The sequence below is a fragment of the Mus musculus genome, chromosome 1 (genome assembly GCF_000001635.26).
Source record: "Mus musculus strain C57BL/6J chromosome 1, GRCm38.p6 C57BL/6J".
NCBI classification, from domain to species: Eukaryota; Metazoa; Chordata; class Mammalia; order Rodentia; family Muridae; genus Mus; species Mus musculus.
Window position 1 is genome coordinate 85514936 of NC_000067.6, and position 18914 is coordinate 85533849.

The 18914-nt window shown below is 43.3% G+C and overlaps 1 protein-coding gene and 1 pseudogene across 1 annotated transcript in view; one reads left to right on the forward strand and one right to left on the reverse strand.

The window, feature by feature from the left end:
* The window catches only part of Gm2666, a 45242-nt pseudogene extending 32764 nt beyond the window's left edge, over positions 1-12478 (reverse strand).
* Positions 1-18914, forward strand: part of Gm7592 (predicted gene 7592) — a 228850-nt gene that overhangs the window by 188104 nt on the left and 21832 nt on the right. The window lies entirely within an intron of this gene.

The window sequence follows — 18914 nt, forward strand, 5'->3', positions numbered from 1 at the left end:
ACCATAAGCTTCCAAGACTTCAAACCATGTGGTGGCTCATTCCTGTAGCTTCAGTCCTTGAGAGGCTGAGGCAGGAGGATAGCTGCAAATGCAATGCGAGCCTGGGCTACATAGTGACTCTCAGCTACCCTGGCTTATAAAGGTTTCTGGAAAAAACAAACCACTCATCAAATAAGACAGAAAAAGGCTCTCAACTCAGGACCTATGTATTGGAAGACTCACTATAAGATAATGTCCCAGAGGCAAAGCCTTCGGGTGGGGTTCTCAAGGTAGGTCACTGTCTAACCAAAGGTTCTCAGGTGTTAAACCAGCACTGGGGCCAAATTTTAACCTGTAAAAAGGCATTACAGACTATGTGAGCTACACATAAAGTGGCATATTTGACACAAAGTGGCATATTTGATAGTGGATGGAGAAAAGGTCACTGTAAGAAAGATGGGGTCTGGTGACACTTGCTGCATTGCACTAATAGATGGATATGAGTTCCTTAGATCGAGCAATCCCAAGTAATCATGAGGAAAGAGTCACTCATATCTGCAGCCATAAGTCAGACTGCAGCAAAAGCATGTATGTGCTGGGCCCTTGTGTTCACAAAGACAGAACTCCCAAGAAGACTGCATTCTAGGTTCAGGAAGTGTCTTGTGCCAATGTCAGGGTCCTGAGACTCAGAGTGAGGACTTTGAACCTGTTTCCCTGAACCTATTTGTCTATGAGAGGATCCCTTTACTCTTCCTTGCAATGAAGAGCCATCTATGTCCCCCATCTAGCTTGAATAAAGACTACACAGGGGAGAACTTAGGAAATTAGTCTGAACAGGTGAGAGGGTGCGCCAGAGAACCGAACAGCTTCTGGAACAGGCGGAAGCACAGAGCCACTGAGGCAGCACCCTTGGCGGGCCGCAGACATTCGGCCACCGTCCGGACCAGAGGACAGGTGTCCACCTGGCTTGGGAGGCGGCCTCAGCCTCAGGAGCAGCGGTCGCCATCTTGGTTCCGGGACTCCCTGGAACTTAGGAATTTAGTCTGCACAGGTGAGAGTCTGCACCACAGAAGCTGACAGCTTCTGGGAACTGCCAAAGCAACACAGCTTCTGAGAAAGGCCCTGTTTTGGGCCTTCTTTTTCGGCCAGGAGGAGGTCCAAAAACAAGGTATCTGCGCACCTTCCCTGTAAGAGAGCTTGCCAGCAGAGAGTGCTCTGAGCACTGAAACTCAGAGGAGAGAATCTGTCTCCCAGGTCTGCTGATAGACAGTAACAGAATCACCAGAAGAACAATCTCTAAACAGAGTCAACTATAACTACTAACTCCAGAGATTACCAGATGGCGAAAGGTAAACGTAGGAATCTTTCTAACAGGAACCAAGACCACTCACCATCATCAGAACCCAGCACTCCCACTTCGTCCAGTCTAGGACACCCCAACACACCCGAAAACCTAGACCTAGATTTAAAAGCATATCTCATGATGATGGTAGAGGACATCAAGAATGACTTTAATAAATCACTTAAAGAAATACAGGAGAACACTGCTAAAGAGTTACAAGTCCTAAAAGAAAAACAGGAAAACACAATCAAACAGGTAGAAGTCCTTACAGAAAAAGAGGAAAAATCATACAAACAGGTGATGGAAATGAACAAAACCATACTAGACCTAAAAAGGGAAGTAGACACAATAAAGAAAACTCAAAGTGAGGCAACACTGGAGATAGAAACCCTAGGAAAGAAATCTGGAACCATAGATTTGAGCATCAGCAACAGAATACAAGAGATGGAAGAGAGAATCTCAGGTGCAGAAGATTCCATAGAGAACATCGGCACAACAATCAAAGAAAATGGAAAATGCAAAAAGATCCTAACTCAAAATATCCAGGAAATCCAGGACACAATGAGAAGACCAAACCTACGGATAATAGGAGTGGATGAGAATGAAGATTTTTCAACTCAAAGGACCAGCAAACATCTTCAACAAAATTATTGAAGAAAACTTCCCAAATCTAAAGAAAGAGATGCCTATGAACATACAAGAAGCCTACAGAACTCCAAATAGACTGGACCAGAAAAGAAATTCCTCCCGACATATAATAATCAGAACAACAAATGCACTAAATAAAGATAGAATACTAAAAGCAGTAAGGGAAAAAGGTCAAGTAACATATAAAGGCAAGCCTATCAGAATTACACCAGATTTTTCACCAGAGACTATGAAAGCCAGAAGAGCCTGGACAGATGTTATACAGACACTAAGAGAACACAAATTCCAGCCCAGGCTACTATACCCAGCCAAACTCTCAATTACCATAGATGGAGAAACCAAAGTATTCCACGACAAAACCAAATTCACACATTATCTCTCCACGAATCCAGCCCTTCAAAGGATAATAACAGAAAAAAACCAATACAAGAACGGGAACAACGCCCTAGAAAAAACAGGAAGGTAATCCCTCAACAAAACTAAAAGAAGACAGCCACAAGAACAGAATGCCAACTTTAACAACAAAAATAACAGGAAGCAACAATTACTTTTCCTTAATATCTCTTAACATCAATGGTCTCAACTCCCCAATAAAAAGACATAGACTAACAAACTGGCTACACAAACAAGACCCAACATTTTGCTGCTTACAGGAAACACATCTCAGAGAAAAAGGTAGACACTACCTCAGAATGAAAGGCTGGAAAACAATTTTCCAAGCAAATGGTATGAAGAAACAAGCTGGAGTAGCCATCCTAATATCTGATAAGATTGACTTCCAACCCAAAGTCATCAAAAAAGACAAGGAGGGGCACTTCGTTCTCATCAAAGGTAAAATCCTCCAATTGGAACTCTCAATACTGAATATCTATGCTCCAAATACAAGGGCAGCCACATTCATTAAAGAAACTTTAGTAAAGCTCAAAGCACACATTGCACCTCACACAATAATAGTGGGAGACTTCAACACACCACTTTCACCAATGGACAGATCATGGAAACAGAAACTAAACAGGGACACACTGAAACTAACAGAAGTGATGAAACAAATGGACTTAACAGATATCTACAGAACATTTTATCCTAAAACAAAAGGATATACCTTCTTCTCAGCACCTCATGGTACCTTCTCCAAAATTGACCACATAATAGGTCACAAAACAGGCCTCAACAGATTCAAAAATATTGAAATTGTCCCATGTATCCTATCAGATCACCATGCACTAAGGCTGATCTTCAATAACAAAAAAAATAATAGAAAGCCAACATTCACATGGAAACTGAACAACACTCTTCTCAATGATACCTTGGTCAAGGAAGGAATAAAGAAAGAAATTAAAGACTTTTTAGAGTTTAATGAAAATGAAGCCACAACGTACCCAAACCTTTGGGACACAATGAAAGCATTTCTAAGAGGGAAACTCATAGCTCTGAGTGCCTCCAAGAAGAAACAGGAGAGAGCACATACTATCAGCTTGACAACACATCTAAAAGGTCTAGAAAAAAAGGAAGCAAATTCACCCAAGAGGAGTAGATGGCAGGAAATAATCAAACTCAGGGGTGAAATCAACCAAGTGGAAACAAGAAGAACTATTCAAAGAATTAACCAAACGAGGAGTTGGTTCTTTGAGAAAATCAACAAGATAGATAAACCCTTAGCTAGACTCACTAGAGGGCACAGGGACAAAATCCTAATTAACAAAATCAGAAATGAAAAGGGAGACATAACAACAGATCCTGAAGAAATCCAAAACACCATCAGATCCTTCTACAAAAGGCTATACTCAACAAAACTGGAAAGCCTGTACGAAATGGACAAATTTCTGGACAGATACCAGGTACCAAAGTTGAATCAGGATCAAGTTGACCTCCTAAACAGTCCCATATCCCCTAAAGAAATAGAAGCAGTTATAAATAGTCTCCCAGCCAAAAAAAGCCCAGGACCAGACGGATTTAGTGCAGAGTTCTATCAGACCTTCAAAGAAGATCTAATTCCAGTTCTGCACAAACTTTTTCACAAGATAGAAGTAGAAGGTACTCTACCCAACTCATTTTATGAAGCCACTATTACTCTGATACCTAAACCACAGAAAGATCCAACAAAGATAGAGAACTTCAGACCAATTTCTCTTATGAATATCGATGCAAAAATCCTCAATAAAATTCTCGCTAACCGAATCCAAGAACACATTAAAGCAATCATCCATCCTAACCAAGTAGGTTTTATTCCAGGGATGCGGAGATGGTTTAATATACAAAAATCTATCAATGTAATCCATTATATAAACAAACTCAAAGACAAAAACCACATGATCATCTCGTTAGATGCAGAAAAAGCATTTGACAAGATCCAACACCCATTCATGATAAAAGTTCTGGAAAGATCAGGAATTCAAGGCCCATACCTAAACATGATAAAAGCAATCTACAGCAAACCAGTAGCCAACATCAAAGTAAATGGAGAGAAGCTGGAAGCAATCCCACTAAAATCAGGGACTAGACAAGGCTGCCCACTTTCTCCCTACCTTTTCAACATAGTACTTGAAGTATTAGCCAGAGCAATTCGACAACAAAAGAAGATCAAGGGGATACAAATTGGAAAAGAGGAAGTCAAAATATCACTTTTTGCAGATGATATGATAGTATATATAAGTGACCCCAAAAATTCCACCAGAGAACTCCTAAACCTGATAAATAGCTTCGGTGAAATAGCTGGATATAAAATATCCACCATTGCATACACTAGCAAGATTTTATCGAAAGGACCCAGATGTAGCTGTCTCTTGTGAGACTATGCCGGGGCCTAGCAAACACAGAAGTGGATGCCCACAGTCAGCTAATGGATGGATCACAGGGCTCCCAATGGATGAGCTAGAGAAAGTACCCAAGGAGCTAAAGGGATCTGCAACCCTATAGGTGGATCAACATTATGAACTAACCAGTACCCCGGAGCTCTTGACTCTAGCTGCATATGTATCAAAAGATGGCCTAGTCGGCCATCACTGGAAAGAGAGGCCCATTGGACACACAAACTTTATATGCCCCAGAACAGGGGAACGCCAGGGCCAAAAAGGGGGAGTGGGCAGGTAGGGGAGTGGGGGTGGGTGGGTATGGGGGACTTTTGGTATAGCATTGGAAATGTAAATGAGCTAAATACCTAATAAAAAATGGAAAAAAAAAAAAAAACAAGTCAATGGCCTTTCTCTATACAAAGAATAAACAGGCTGAGAAAGAAATTAGGGAAACAACACCCTTCTCAATAGTCACAAATAATATAAAATATCTCGGCGTGACTCTAACTAAGGAAGTGAAGGATCTGTATGATGAAAACTTCAAGTCTCTGAAGAAAGAAATTAAAGAAGATCTCAGAAGATGGAAGGATCTCCCATGCTCATGGATTGGCAGGATCAACATTGTAAAAATGGCTATCTTGCCAAAAGCAATTTACAGATTCAATGCAATCCCCATTAAAATTCCAACTCAATTCTTCAACGAATTAGAAGGAGCAATTTGCAAATTCATCTGGAATAACAAAAAACCTAGGATAGCAAAAACTCTTCTCAAGGATAAAAGAACCTCTGGTGGAATCACCATGCCTGACCTAAAGCTTTACTACAGAGCAATTGTGATAAAAACTGCATGGTACTGGTATAGAGACAGACAAGTAGACCAATGGAATAGAATTGAAGACCCAGAAATGAACCCACACACCTATGGTCACTTGATCTTCGACAAGGGAGCTAAAACCATCCAGTGGAAGAAAGACAGCATCTTCAACAATTGGTGCTGGCACAACTGGTTGTTATCATGTAGAAGAATGCGAATCGATCCATACTTATCTCCTTGTACTAAGGTCAAATCTAAGTGGATCAAGGAACTTCACTTAAAACCAGAGACACTGAAACTTATAGAGGAGAAAGTGGGAAAAGCCTTGAAGATATAGGCACAGGGGAAAAATTCCTGAACAGAACAGCAATGGCTTGTGCTGTAAGATCGAGAATTGACAAATGGGACCTAATGAAACTCCAAAGTTTCTGCAAGGCAAAAGACACTGTCAATAAGACAAAAAGACCACCAACAGATTGGGAAAGGATCTTTACCTATCCTAAATCAGATAGGGGACTAATATCCAACATATATAAAGAACTCAAGAAGGTGGACTTTAGAAAATCAAATAACCCCATTAAAAAATGGGGCTCAGAACTGAACAAAGAATTCTCACCTGAGGAATACCGAATGGCAGAGAAGCACCTGAAAAAATGTTCAACATCCTTAATCATCAGGGAAATGCAAATCAAAACAACCCTGAGATTCCACCTCACACCAGTCAGAATGGCTAAGATCAAAAATTCAGGTGACAGCAGATGCTGGCGTGGATGTGGAGAAAGAGGAACACTCCTCCATTGTTGGTGGGATTGCAGGCTTGTACAACCACTCTGGAAATCAGTCTGGCGGTTCCTCAGAAAATTGGACATAGTACTGCCGGAGGATCCAGCAATACCTCTCCTGGGTATATATCCAGAAGATGCCCCAACTGGTAAGAAGGACACATGCTCCACTATGTTCATAGCAGCCCTATTTATAATAGCCAGAAGCTGGAAAGAATCCAGATGCCCCTCAACAGAGGAATGGATACAGAAAATGTGGTACATCTACACAATGGAGTACTACTCAGCTATTAAAAAGAATGAATTTATGATATTCCTAGCCAAATGGATTTACCTGGAGGGCATCATCCTGAGTGAGGTAACACATTCACAAAGGAACTCACACAATATGTACTCACTGATAAGTGGATATTAGCCCAAAACCTAGGATACCCAAGATATAAGATACAATTTCCTAAACACATGAAACTCAAGAAAAATGAAGACTGAAGTGTGGACACTATGCCCCTCCTTAGAAGTGGGAGCAAAACACCCTTGGAAGGAGTTACAGAGACAAAGTTTGGAGATGAGATGAAAGGATGGACCATGTAGAGACTGCCATATCCAGGGATCCACCCCATAATCAGCATCCAAACGCTGACACCATTGCATACACTAGCAAGATTTTATCGAAAGGACCCAGATGTAGCTGTCTCTTGTGAGACTATGCCGAGGCCTAGCAAACACAGAAGTGGATGCTCACAGTCAGCTAATGGATGGATCACAGGGCTCCCAATGGAGGAGCTAGAGAAAGTACCCAAGGAGCTAAAGGGATCTGCAACCCTATAGGTGGAACAACATTATGAACTAACCAGTACCCCGGAGCTCTTGACTCTAGCTGCATATGTATCAAAAGATGGCCTAGTCGGCCATCACTGTAAAGAGAGGCCCATTGGACACACAAATTTTATATGCCCCAGTACAGGGCAACGCCAGGGCCAAAAAGGGGGAGTGGGTGGGTAGGGGAGTGGGGGTGGGTGGGTATGGGGGACTTTTGGTATAGCATTGGAAATGTAAATGAGCTAAATACCTAATTAAAAAAAAAAGACTACACAGGGGATTCCCAGCATAGCTCAGTAGACAAACCAAGGTTAGGGCTGGAAGCCATGTGAAAGGGGCCTCACATTAAAGGAGTGACAAGCCCAGCCTACAGGAGAGGCATGGAGATTGTGTTTGGGTTTAGATACTGGATAAAGAAAGCTGGAAAACTAAACTGGCTGACAGAGTTATCAATAGTTTAAATTTTTAAAAAACTGATTCTTGGTGAATTTCCCATCATGCACTACAATTCCCACTCATCTTCCAGTCCTGTCCTATCCCGCTCTACCCTGGCAACCTCCCCCACCCCCAAAGAAAAGAAAACAATAACAACAAAAACAATCTTGCCATGAAAGCTGCAGTGTGTCACACAGTTTACACAGTATCCAAACAGCTCTTCTTGCAAATGTTCATTGCAATGAACATTTGGTCATTGGTTTGATTCGAAGCCTCTGGCTCTGCTCTACCATCAATACTGGATCCTCCCCAGGATGCATCTCAGATATCCTGTTGTTGCCTTGTGTCATGGAGATCCTGCAGCTTTGGAAGAGCAGCACTGATCCATTCACCTGCTCCAGCAGTTCATAGCTGGGGTAGATGATGGGGTTGGTCAGGTCAAAGCCCTGTATCTGGGCCTGGTGGTAGCTGAGTTGGTTAGCCTGGCACCCATGAGTTATCAACACTTAAGTGTTCTTCTGTGCTGTAGAAGCTAATCAGTCTGGTGATGGCAAGGGTCATCGGTCTAGGCTGTCCCTGGGCAGCTCCTGTATGCTCCTCCTATTTTCAGCACACATTGATGAAGTGCTGCTTCATTATTGGAACCATGACCACAGACTCAGGGTTACAAATCTAACTGAAGTAGTGAGATGACTCTACTCTCTAGTACTGGAGAATAGCCCATGAGATAGATGACCGTGTTCCTTAGGGTCACTCGGAGACATGAACTTAATGAGGTGATCAGGAACACTGCTGGGGTCATGAGCATCCTTGATCAGCTCAGCACTGGCTGCTCTCTGAAGGATGGAACAATGGTGAGACCATCTCTCAATTCCTATTTCTATAGTAACAATAGAAAGATTCGGTTCCAGATAACCAGAATCACTCAACTGTCGCAGCCAGACTAAGTGATTTCTGTAGAGAGACAGGTAGAGACCTAATGCTACTGAAGGCAGGACAACAGAGCAACCTATAAAGATACTGCTTTATACCTATCAAAAGAGTGGTGGGCAAAGAGGGCACATGGTGGAAGTCAGCTATCCTATTAAAAGCCAGAGGTAGAGAGAGGGCTGTAACCAGAGTCCCTTAGAAAGTAAAGACTACTTAACAAGTGTCTAAAACAAAACCCAGATCTGATGCTATCCCTCCACCTCCTTCAGCAAAGAAAAGGGATTTTCAGGCTTCTTAGAACATCGCCTACATCATTCCTGTCAATAAGGCTGCTACTAACTCCAGCAGAATGTGTAGAACAGCCGTGTGTTTGCCACAGGTGTGTGGCTCATTCCTGTGAGCAGGAAAGCACAGGAGTGTGTGGTTTTGAGTGGTGTCTCTCTTTTAAAAGGCGTTCTTCATGGCTGTGCTGATCAGTAAGGGCCATGCCACCCTCTGAGTGGGTAGAAAGCTCAGGGGGCTTTGTCTGGATCCTCTCGTGCCTCCAGAGTCAAGCTGGCTATGGGAGTGACCAAAACTCCTTTGCTGGTATTTGGTGAGAAATAAAGAAGCTTGTCTTAACTGTTGGTGAAGAAGCTCCTGCCTACAAACTGTTACTCAGGCAGTGACTTTGGAAGCAAAAACCCCAAACAACCTGAGGTTTCTACAAAAGGAAGAACTCAGACAGGATTTGGGAGAGATGTCAAAAGTTGGGAGGCAGCTAGCCCAGAATTAACTTCCTGCTTCCCTTTGTTTGAACTTGGGAGCAAACACCGCCCTGATTAGGGCAGGAAAAAAACAAAACAAAACCTTTGGCAGGAGGCTTTGTGGTGAGTATAGTTATGAAAAAACAAAAAAACAAAACACAAAACAACCAGGGTCTGGAGAGTGAAGAGCAGATCTCCAAGAAATGAAAGTCCAGGGCTTGTCTAATACCCTCTGAACTGAAAGCTGAGCGTTGCCTTTCATAAACAGATTGCTTGCAATCTGAGCCATTACAATCATGTGTCCCCTCTGCTGCAACAAAAGCCTAAATTCTGGCCTAAGCGGGAGTTGGTCAGTAGCTGCCACTCCAATCACTCTTGTACAAGAATGGGCCCTCAGTACCTAAGAACCCTTTTACTTTGCCAAGTGCCTTCCAAACCATGAGTCCCATGATGTTTCTGTAAGTATCTTCAGTCTTTCATCTGACATGCAACCTCTTCCAGGATGGCCTGAAAACTGAAGTTTCCCCTCCTGAAACCTTTATTCTACCTTGTTTTGAAGCCGTGTTGTGTGGTTTTCCAAAGCATGACAGCCAAAGTTATGCTTTGAATTTTAATTACTGTGTCAAAGAGATCTGTGAAACAAGAATGCCTCTGTGAAACAAGACACATGTTTTCACTTCCCTACACAGATTTGTTTGCCCCAACTACATAGGATGTGCTTGGTCACATGTAGGCAGGAGGTACGTATGTGGGAAACATGTCAACATGTATGCTTGCCTGATTGGATGCAGGCAGGAATTATATCAGGAAGCATAATTCCCCCTGATTGGACACAAAGGGAAATATGGTGGCCTTATGGGGTTACTCATTTAAGCCTCTGTGAAATTTGCCATTCTTTTGTGCATCCAGGAATAGACCTGGCCAGAGTTCATCCTGACAGTATCAAAGCTTGCTTCCAATTTGATTCAAAGTTATGATAGCCATCTTATTCTCACCCAGGTAGAGTAACACAAGGCCAGAATGTTCTAGATTTCTGTATGAACAATTCTGCCAATATTATAGCTGGAAACTGGGGTGCGGGGTATTCAGGGAAGGGGGGACCCTTTAATAGCATTCTTCCAGAGCTGCTTTGGGGTAAGTAGGTGTAGCAACGTTCTGTTCCCTGTGCACCTCACCTCCCAAGAGTTACACTTGACTGTGGAGCTGGGCCTTCAGGTCTCAGGAGTGCCAGCCAGACACTGGACAGTATAGTGATAGTTCAGCTCTCCCTGTGTGCACTCCTCTGTGTCTCCAAGAAGGAACTGAACCAGCAACATATAGACATTGGATTCCCATGCACACATTAGCTTTGAGGTGCTTCTGCAAAATCTTGTTACTTAGAGTCCTGTAAAATCATCCCAAAGTTTCTTATTCTAGATCGAAGTAGAAATGGAGACATGGCTAAAATGTGGGGCACTAAAAGACCCCAAAGGCTAACCTCAGGCATGGCCTCACACTACTCTTGTGAGTCATACCCACCCCAGCTTCATACCAGCCTATCCCTGTGCATGTGAACTAAAGGATGAGAAAGAGGCAAGCAGACTCTCTGCTAGGAGACCTGTCAGGGTAGAGGCTCACCTCAGGTCCCCAAGTCCCTCAGAGAAAGTGCTCCCAGAAGGAGGAACAGAGAGAACTTGATATATCCTAATGATCCATGAGGGGCCTCCTAGAAAGACTCACTGGAGGTGACAGCTCATCACTACTTATCATATCTGCACCTCAGAAGGGAGGACCACATCTTTGTCCTCATGCCCTGGTGGCCACTGCTGCAGCTTCCTCCTGCCTTTGACTTCTAGGCTGGGATGACAAGTCTTCAGAGACCCAAGTCTTGCTCTGACCCAATGTCTATGGAGTTGGGGGATGTCCTCAATCCTGGGTCTGAGAAATCTTGTCCTGGCCACATTCCTGGGTCTCCTGCTGGCCTGAGAGATACCTTGCAAGTGTTTGACCCTCCTTCCCTGCTGTCTCCTTACCCAAGTCACTTCAGCCAGGGACATGACAACCAACCCTGGGGGGATCCCTGCTCCCCTCCTAGACACAGGAGCAAGAGAGAACAGTTTGAGTTTCTGTGGAGTAGTTTTAATTGTTTTGTTTTGTTTGTTTGTCCCATCTTTCCATAAAGAAGGCACTCTCAGGAACTGGCTCAGCTTGTCCTGGTGTACCCTTCTGCAATCCTCTAGGTCCCCTTTCTCCTCCTTGCTACAACATTCCAAAAATGATGGATGGGACAGGATCTCACAGCAGCACCCTTGAGATTAGAGAATTACTTTCGTTTTTCTTTTCCCCATCAGGGCGGAGCCCTCTCTGGTTTCTTAGTGCTTGGGCTCACTTCCTGCTCTCAGCTGTGGCCCAAGGCAAACACACAGAAGCCTGTGCAGACACCAAGGGATCAGAGCTCACTGTCCCAGGCCCCAGGCAGCTGTGGAAGATGGAAGGGAGCAACAGCAGCCCCAGATGGGTCTTTTTCCCTCTGTAACCTTTCCCTCTGACAACACGGTTGATTTTATGTCTTGAATTAGTGACCCAAGCTTCAGTCAGTCCAAACCGCCTGACATGAAGTAGCTTTGGCCTATAATGAGAGGGGATAGATTTGGGGGTGATGAGGCGAAGAGACAGACAGACAGACAGAGAGAGAGAGAGAGAGAGACAGACAGACAGACAGACAGACAGACAGACACAGAGAGAGAAAGAGAGAGAACATCAGCATACCTGAACACTTGAGTTTGATATCCGCTGCCGAGAGAGACAAGCTTGCCAGATTGTACACAAGTCATAACTGTCTTTATGACCACTGCTCAGCTGTCAGAGGGAGACTTTGGCCACAGCTGACAGGGACTCCTGTGGCATGGTTCTGTTATTATCTTGTGACCCAAGCGGTCTCAGTCCCTCTGCCTCTCTCTGCATTAGAGCAGGACTCCTGCAGGAAAGTCACCTCAGGGAAGAAGTCCAAATAGCAGACGATGCTGGGTAAACAGTTGGCACCTGCTGCCCTGTTTCTCCTACCTGTCTGGCAGGACTTGTCACCAAGAAAGCTGTGCCCAGGCTCACTCCTTGTTTAAGCTCTCACTGTCAGACCTCGATCCAAGGAAGACAAAAGACAAGAAAGGGCCTTGATTGCAAAGGTCAGGGCAAGCCACATATTTCTATTTCCCTTTAGTTTTCTGTTCTAGTTGGATGTTAGCTCTGGCAGGAAACAGTAGAATTCTGTTTGCTCCAGTAACTCAGATGCGCTACTATGCATAAATAATGTTGGGCAGTGTTTTTGTTAGTACAAAGGAAGTAATACATTTTTTTTTCAGTACTGCAGATGAACCTCGGGCTTTGAATATGCCTGATTATATATCTCTTTCTATTTATTTTTTAGAACTTTGACTCAAGGTTTTGCTAAGTTACTCACACCAGTGTGGAACTCATTGTATAGGTTAGGCTGACCTTGAACTTGTGAGCCTCTGAGTGACTGAGGTTACAGGCCTAGACCACCAGGACCATTTCATAATAAAATGTGGTTTATAAGCTTTCAAACTTGTGGAAATATAGAAAGGATAAGACCCCTCAGCTGCCCCCATATACTTAGCCCACTCCTTGGGCTCAATCTTCCCTATATTATTTATTTTTAATTTTAAGGCACGGTCTCTTGGTCTTTTTTATTATGTTGTCCAGGGTGACCTGAAACTTGCTATGTAAACCTGCCTGGACTTGGACTTACAATAGAGATCCATCTGCCTCTGCCTCCCAAGTACAGGGATTAAAGGTGTACAATACCATACCTGGGTCTTTCTTATTGTCTACAAATTATTTATTGGGTGCGTGCGTGCGTGTGCTTGCCTGTGTGCGCGCGCGCGCGCGCGTGTGTGTGTGTGTGTGTGTGTGTGTGTGTGTGTGTGTGTAAGAGAGAGAGAGAAAAGAGTGTGTACACTATTAGGGAATGTGCCTTTGGAGGACAGAAGAGGATGTCAGGTCCCCTGTAGTTAGAGTTATAGATGGCTATGAGCTGACAGACTGGGAGCTGAACTCCAGTCCTTTTGAAGAACAATCATTGCTCTGACCTATCTCTCCAGCCCCTTTATCTTTCCCAATGCATTTCATGTATAATTTGTTTTCGTTAATGCGTATTTTCATTTTGTAACAGTGTGCGGTGTTTTCAGCCTTAGCCTGTTTTAAAGAGTAGAAGCCTTGGCAAGGTCCTCCATGTAATGAGGGTACACTTACTTTACTCTTTTTCCACAGCTCCCTGCCGTTCAGAGCACTTGTATATGAACCAAGAAATGTATCATTCAATGTAATGCTTATTTATGTGTGCACACGTGCGGCAGCTTTGCGTGTGTCATAGAGTCAGGGGGCAAAATAGAGGAGGTGGTACCTCCCCTCTTCCGTGTGGCTTCTGGGATCTGAGCCAAGTCATCAGGCTTGGTTGCTGGCTCCTTTTCCACTGTGCCAGCTTGCCAGTCCTTTCCACGAGTTTTAAACCAGTTAAACCAGTCTCCTTTTGATGAACTTTCGCTCACTACCATTGTTGACTGTCACCCACAAGCTGTGGGAACGTTGGCCGTATAATGCATTATGCTTATTGACTAGTATTTTGTCTTGAATCAAAGATATAATCAGGGGACTACCGAGACAAAGGGCGTTACTTGCTTTATAGACGCTGCCAAATGGCTGCTGAGGAGGCAAAGTCTATGCATTTCCCTGCCAGTAGCTACTGAGATGAGGCGTCTTCCTCTCTCAGCCCAAGTACACAAAGGCAATAGAGATGTGTGCTGTTTTGCAGTCTCTCTATTAAGCAGGAAATGGGTTGCGTTTCTTATGCACTGGCCCTTCAGCTCCCTCTCCAGCACTGGTCTGTTTTCGATATCTTTAGTCAGGTGTTCATTTATTTTTTAACAGATTTAATTCATTTATTTTTCTTGTATAAAAACCCCTATGTGGTTTTTATATGCACTTCTTCTATGCACTGGTTAAATGTCTTGAGAAACCGTAGCTATATTCTCCCTTGTCTTTTGGCACTGTGTATAGTGGGTTTCCTCTTATACAAAGTTAAATTTGAATTGTAGTATTGATCTTGTAAGAAAGACACATCCATAAATAAAGTGATAATGGAAGCCACTGAGAAAATCAAGCACCCTTGGGGTGTTGGGGCTTTTGTGTTTCTGCTTGCCGTGGCTGCCTTTGAACCTAGAGCTTTGTGCTTGCCGAGCAAGTTCTCTACCTCTGAACTATATCTCCAGCCCTCCCTTTACTTTTTAATTTGAGACACAATCTCATTCAGTTGCCCAGGATAGCCTTGAAACCGTAATTTTCCTGTTTCAGCTTCCTGAGTCCTTCGGCTTAAAGGCCTGCCCTACCTGGCCTGGCATGAGTTTTTGTTTGTTTTGTTTGGATCACAGTTCTGTGTTCTTCAGGTAACATGTGGGAATCTATCTTTATTCAGGGAAAGTTTGTTTCTTTTCGTCTGTCTCTTTTTTTAGACAAAAGGATTCTACCCTGGAGCCACATTAGCCCCCCAGTTCTCACTGCTCCTGTGCTATCTTTGTTAGGATTTTAATCTTTTTATGTGTAAGGCTGTCTCCTGGTCTTCCCCCATGACAACGACTTAATGTTTAGTAGCTTGGTTTCTTTCCTTTACAGCTTAAAAAAAAATCTCTGTGTGTGAATGTAGTGTGTGTATGTGTGAGCGAGTGTGTGCGAATGCAGTATTGTGTGTGTGTGTGTGTGTGTGTGTGTGTGTGTGAATACTGTGCTTACATGAGCATGTGTGTGTAAATGCAGTGTGTGAGTGTGATGGTTTGTATATTCTTGGACCAGGGAGTAGCACCATTTGGAGGTGTGGCCTTGTTGAAGTAGGTGTGTCACTGTGAGTGTGGGCATAAGATCCTCACCCTAGTTGCCTGGAAGTCAGTCTTCCACTAGCAGCCTTTGGATGAAGACATAGAACTCTCAGCTCTGCCTGCGCCATGCCTTCCTGGATATTGCCATGCTCCCACCTTGATGATAATGGACTGAACCTCTGAACCTGTAAGCCAGCCCCAAGTAAATGTTGTTTTTTTAATAAGACTTGCCTTGGTTATGGTGTCTGTTCACAGCAGTAAAATCCTAACTAAGACAGTGAGTATGTGGGTGTATGTATATGTATATAAATGCACTGTATGTGTATGTGTGTGAATGCTGTTTATATATGCGTGTGTGGATGCAGTCTATGTGTATGTCTATGGGTGTTGGGTATATGTGAGTATGTGTGTGTGTGAATGAAGTGTGTGTGTCTGTGTGTATCTGTGTATTAACTCTCTCTCTCTCTCTCTCTCTCTCTATATATATATATATATATATATATATATATATATATATATATTATGTGTGTGTATCTGTGTATTAACGCAATATATACATATACATACACACACTATATATGTGTGTGTATATATATATCTATATATCACATGTGTGGAGATCAGAGGACAATGTGGGGAATCGTGCTCCCCTTGCACCTTGTTTGAGTTTGAGGCAGGATCTCCTGTTTGCCTGTGTCCACTAGGTTAGTTGGAAGTTGAGGTTCCCAGGGAGTCCCCTGCCTCCATCACCTATGGAGCTGCAGGTGTGCTGGAACTTCAGGCATCTGCTGTAGCATCCAGCGTTTATGTGAATTCTGGGAAGCTGAGCTCAAGTCTGTACACTTGGGGATCAAGTCACTGAGCCACCTAGCTAGTCTTGATTTCTAACTGAATCTTATATTATTTCATTGTTTTATGTGTATGAGGGCTTTGCCTGCATGCATGTCTGTGCAGCATATCATGTCTGGTGTCCCAGGAAGTCAGAAGAGTGTATTAGATTCCCAGGAGTTCCAGACAGGTGTGACCTACCATGTGGGTGCTGGGAACTGAATCTGGGTGCTCTGGAAAGGCAGCCAGTGTTCTTAACCACTGAGCAATCTGTCCATCTCCTAATTTCTAATTTTTAAAGAAATACATTGTGGTGAAGGATAATATAAATTTTACAAGGGGTCCTAGCTCATCTCCATGGTTTTGTAAGCTCCTCTGTAACCTACATCTCTGTAACCTTGTTAACTCCCTGCCCATCTTCACCATGTGTCTACATTGGTTCTTCTGCTCTGCTAAGTGCTTTGAGAAGACTTTCATTATAGCTTCTGGATCATTCTTCTAGACGGGGTCTTCCATTCCACTGTCCTTTGTTTATTATATGGTTGCTGTGGTTATACCCCATCACTATGGTTGGACATTGGATATTACCACAAGGTGTAACCTGGGTGTTGTTTTTGTTTTCTATCTGAGGTCAGTTTCTAAGGACATCATTGATCAATCAATCACCAAGGGATCCTATATTCCTTTGTGTTTCTGGGCACTCTCTTCTCTGCCATTGGCTATGGTGGCCCCTCTGCCATAAAGCCTGAGGTGTCATCACAGTGGGTCCTGATCAGTGAATGCACTGTGTGAATGGGTTTGGATGAGAATGGCTCCCATAGGACCACAGATTTGAATATTTAGTCACCGGGGAGTGGTACTACTTGTAAGGATTAGGAGGTATAGACATGTTGGAGAAAGTGTGTCACTGGGAGTTGGCTTAGAGGTTTCAAAAAGCCCATTCTAATCCCAGAGTCTCCCTCTTCCTGCTTCCAGCTGGTCCAGATCTAGAACTCTCAGCTACTTCTCCATCACCATATCTTTCTACATCTGGCCATGCTCTCTGACCTGATGACAATTCAAATTGACAAGTCAAATTAAACCTCTGAAACTGTAAGCAAGCCACAATTAAATACGTTCTTTTTTAAGAATTGCTATGGTCATGGTATGTCATCACAGCAAGAGAACACTAACCGAGACACACTGTATTTGTGAGACCTCATTTGCTGTTCCCAAGCTACAGCAGCACAGAACACTTCAAAACAGGCAGAGCTCACTTAACATAGAGGAAACCACAGACCTAAGCTTGGAGCATTTCCAGCATGGGTCTGTCCCTTCCTCTTGTTCATTGTGAAGATGGTATGTGGTCTCTGAGTGTGGTAGGACTGGACTCCTGTTGACTGTCACCCTGTGTGGTTGCTGGTTTCTGTCCCAAATGTCTGTAAAAGTGGTTAGACTCAAGTTTCTGGCCCTGAAAATGGCTCATCTTTTATTTCTTTTAAAAGTATAAAGTGTGTTTTAAAATGAGATTTATTAATTTTGGTTTTCTGTATTAGTGTTTTGCCTGCATTTGTGCATCACTTATGTGCAGTGTACACCATATATGCTTGTTGCCCATAGATGTCAGAGGAGGGCATCAGATGCCCAGGAACAGAAGTTATGTGTGGTTATGAACCACCATGTGAGTAATGGGAGTCCAACCCACGCCCTCTGCATGGAGCCATCTCAACAGCCCCTGACTCAAATGTCTTGACCCTTAAGTCTTATGTTACCCTGTCTCCAGTCCCTTTGTCATCTATTGTATTTTTATTTCCTCTTCTTGTTTTATTTGTGGGGTAGAGGAATTGGCAAGAAAGGGTTACTCTGTGTATCCCTGGCTATACTGGAACCTGCTCTATAGACCAGGCTACTCTTGAACCCAGAGATCTGTCTGCCTATGCCAAGAAAGTCTATTACTCTCCGGGCTAGAGAGATAGTTTAGCGGTTAAGTGGACGCTGGTTGAATTCCAGGCACCAACATGGTAGTTTGCAGAAACCTATAACTGAAGTTCCAAGAAAATCTGACATCCATGGACACCAAGCACACATGTAGTACACTAATATACATGCAGTTATTATATTCATATACATAAATGAAAAACAATGTCTTTTTTAGAAGAAAAGAAACCAGATGTTCTGCAAGACAAGGAAGGAAGGAAGGAAGGAAGGAAGGAAGGAAGGAAGGAAGGAAGAAGGATGGAGGAAAGGAGAAACAAAGACATAGAAATAGAGGGAACAGAAGAGTAATTTGTAAAGAAAAGTTAATGGGATTTTTCAAATGGATAAATGACATCAGCTCCTAAACTTAGGAAAGTCTAAATGGGATGAATTAAAACAAAACCTTTTGTGAGGTTGATTTTTATTAGGAAAGCATCCTGAGTTTGCCAAAAGCTTTTTCTGCTTCCGTTGGGGGTGATATGTCCTGTATTCTATTCATGAGATGTAGTCCAGTTATCCATTTGCAAATGTTGAAATTTTTGCTTTGCTTCACCTAAGTGGGGGTGTAAAGCCTGATTTTGTGTGTCAACTTAACACAAGCTAGAGTTATCACAGAGAAAGGAACCTCCCTTGAGGAAATACCTCCATGAGATCCAGCTGTAAGGCATTTTCTCAATTAGTGATCAAGGGGGAAGGGCCCATTGTGAGTGGTGCCATCTCTGGGCTGGTAGTACTGGGTTCTATAAGAAAGCAAGCTGAGAAAGCCAGGGGAAACAAGCCAGTAAGCAGCATCCCTCCATGTGTGAGTTCCTCCAGTGTGAGTTCCTGTCTTGACTTCCTTTGGTGATTAAGGCCTATGTGGAAGCAGAAGCTGAATAAACCCTTTCCTCCCCAACTTGCTACATGGTCATGATGTTTTGTGCAAGAATACAAACCCTGACTAAGACATAGAGTGACAGGAAGTGCCTGACATTTGTGG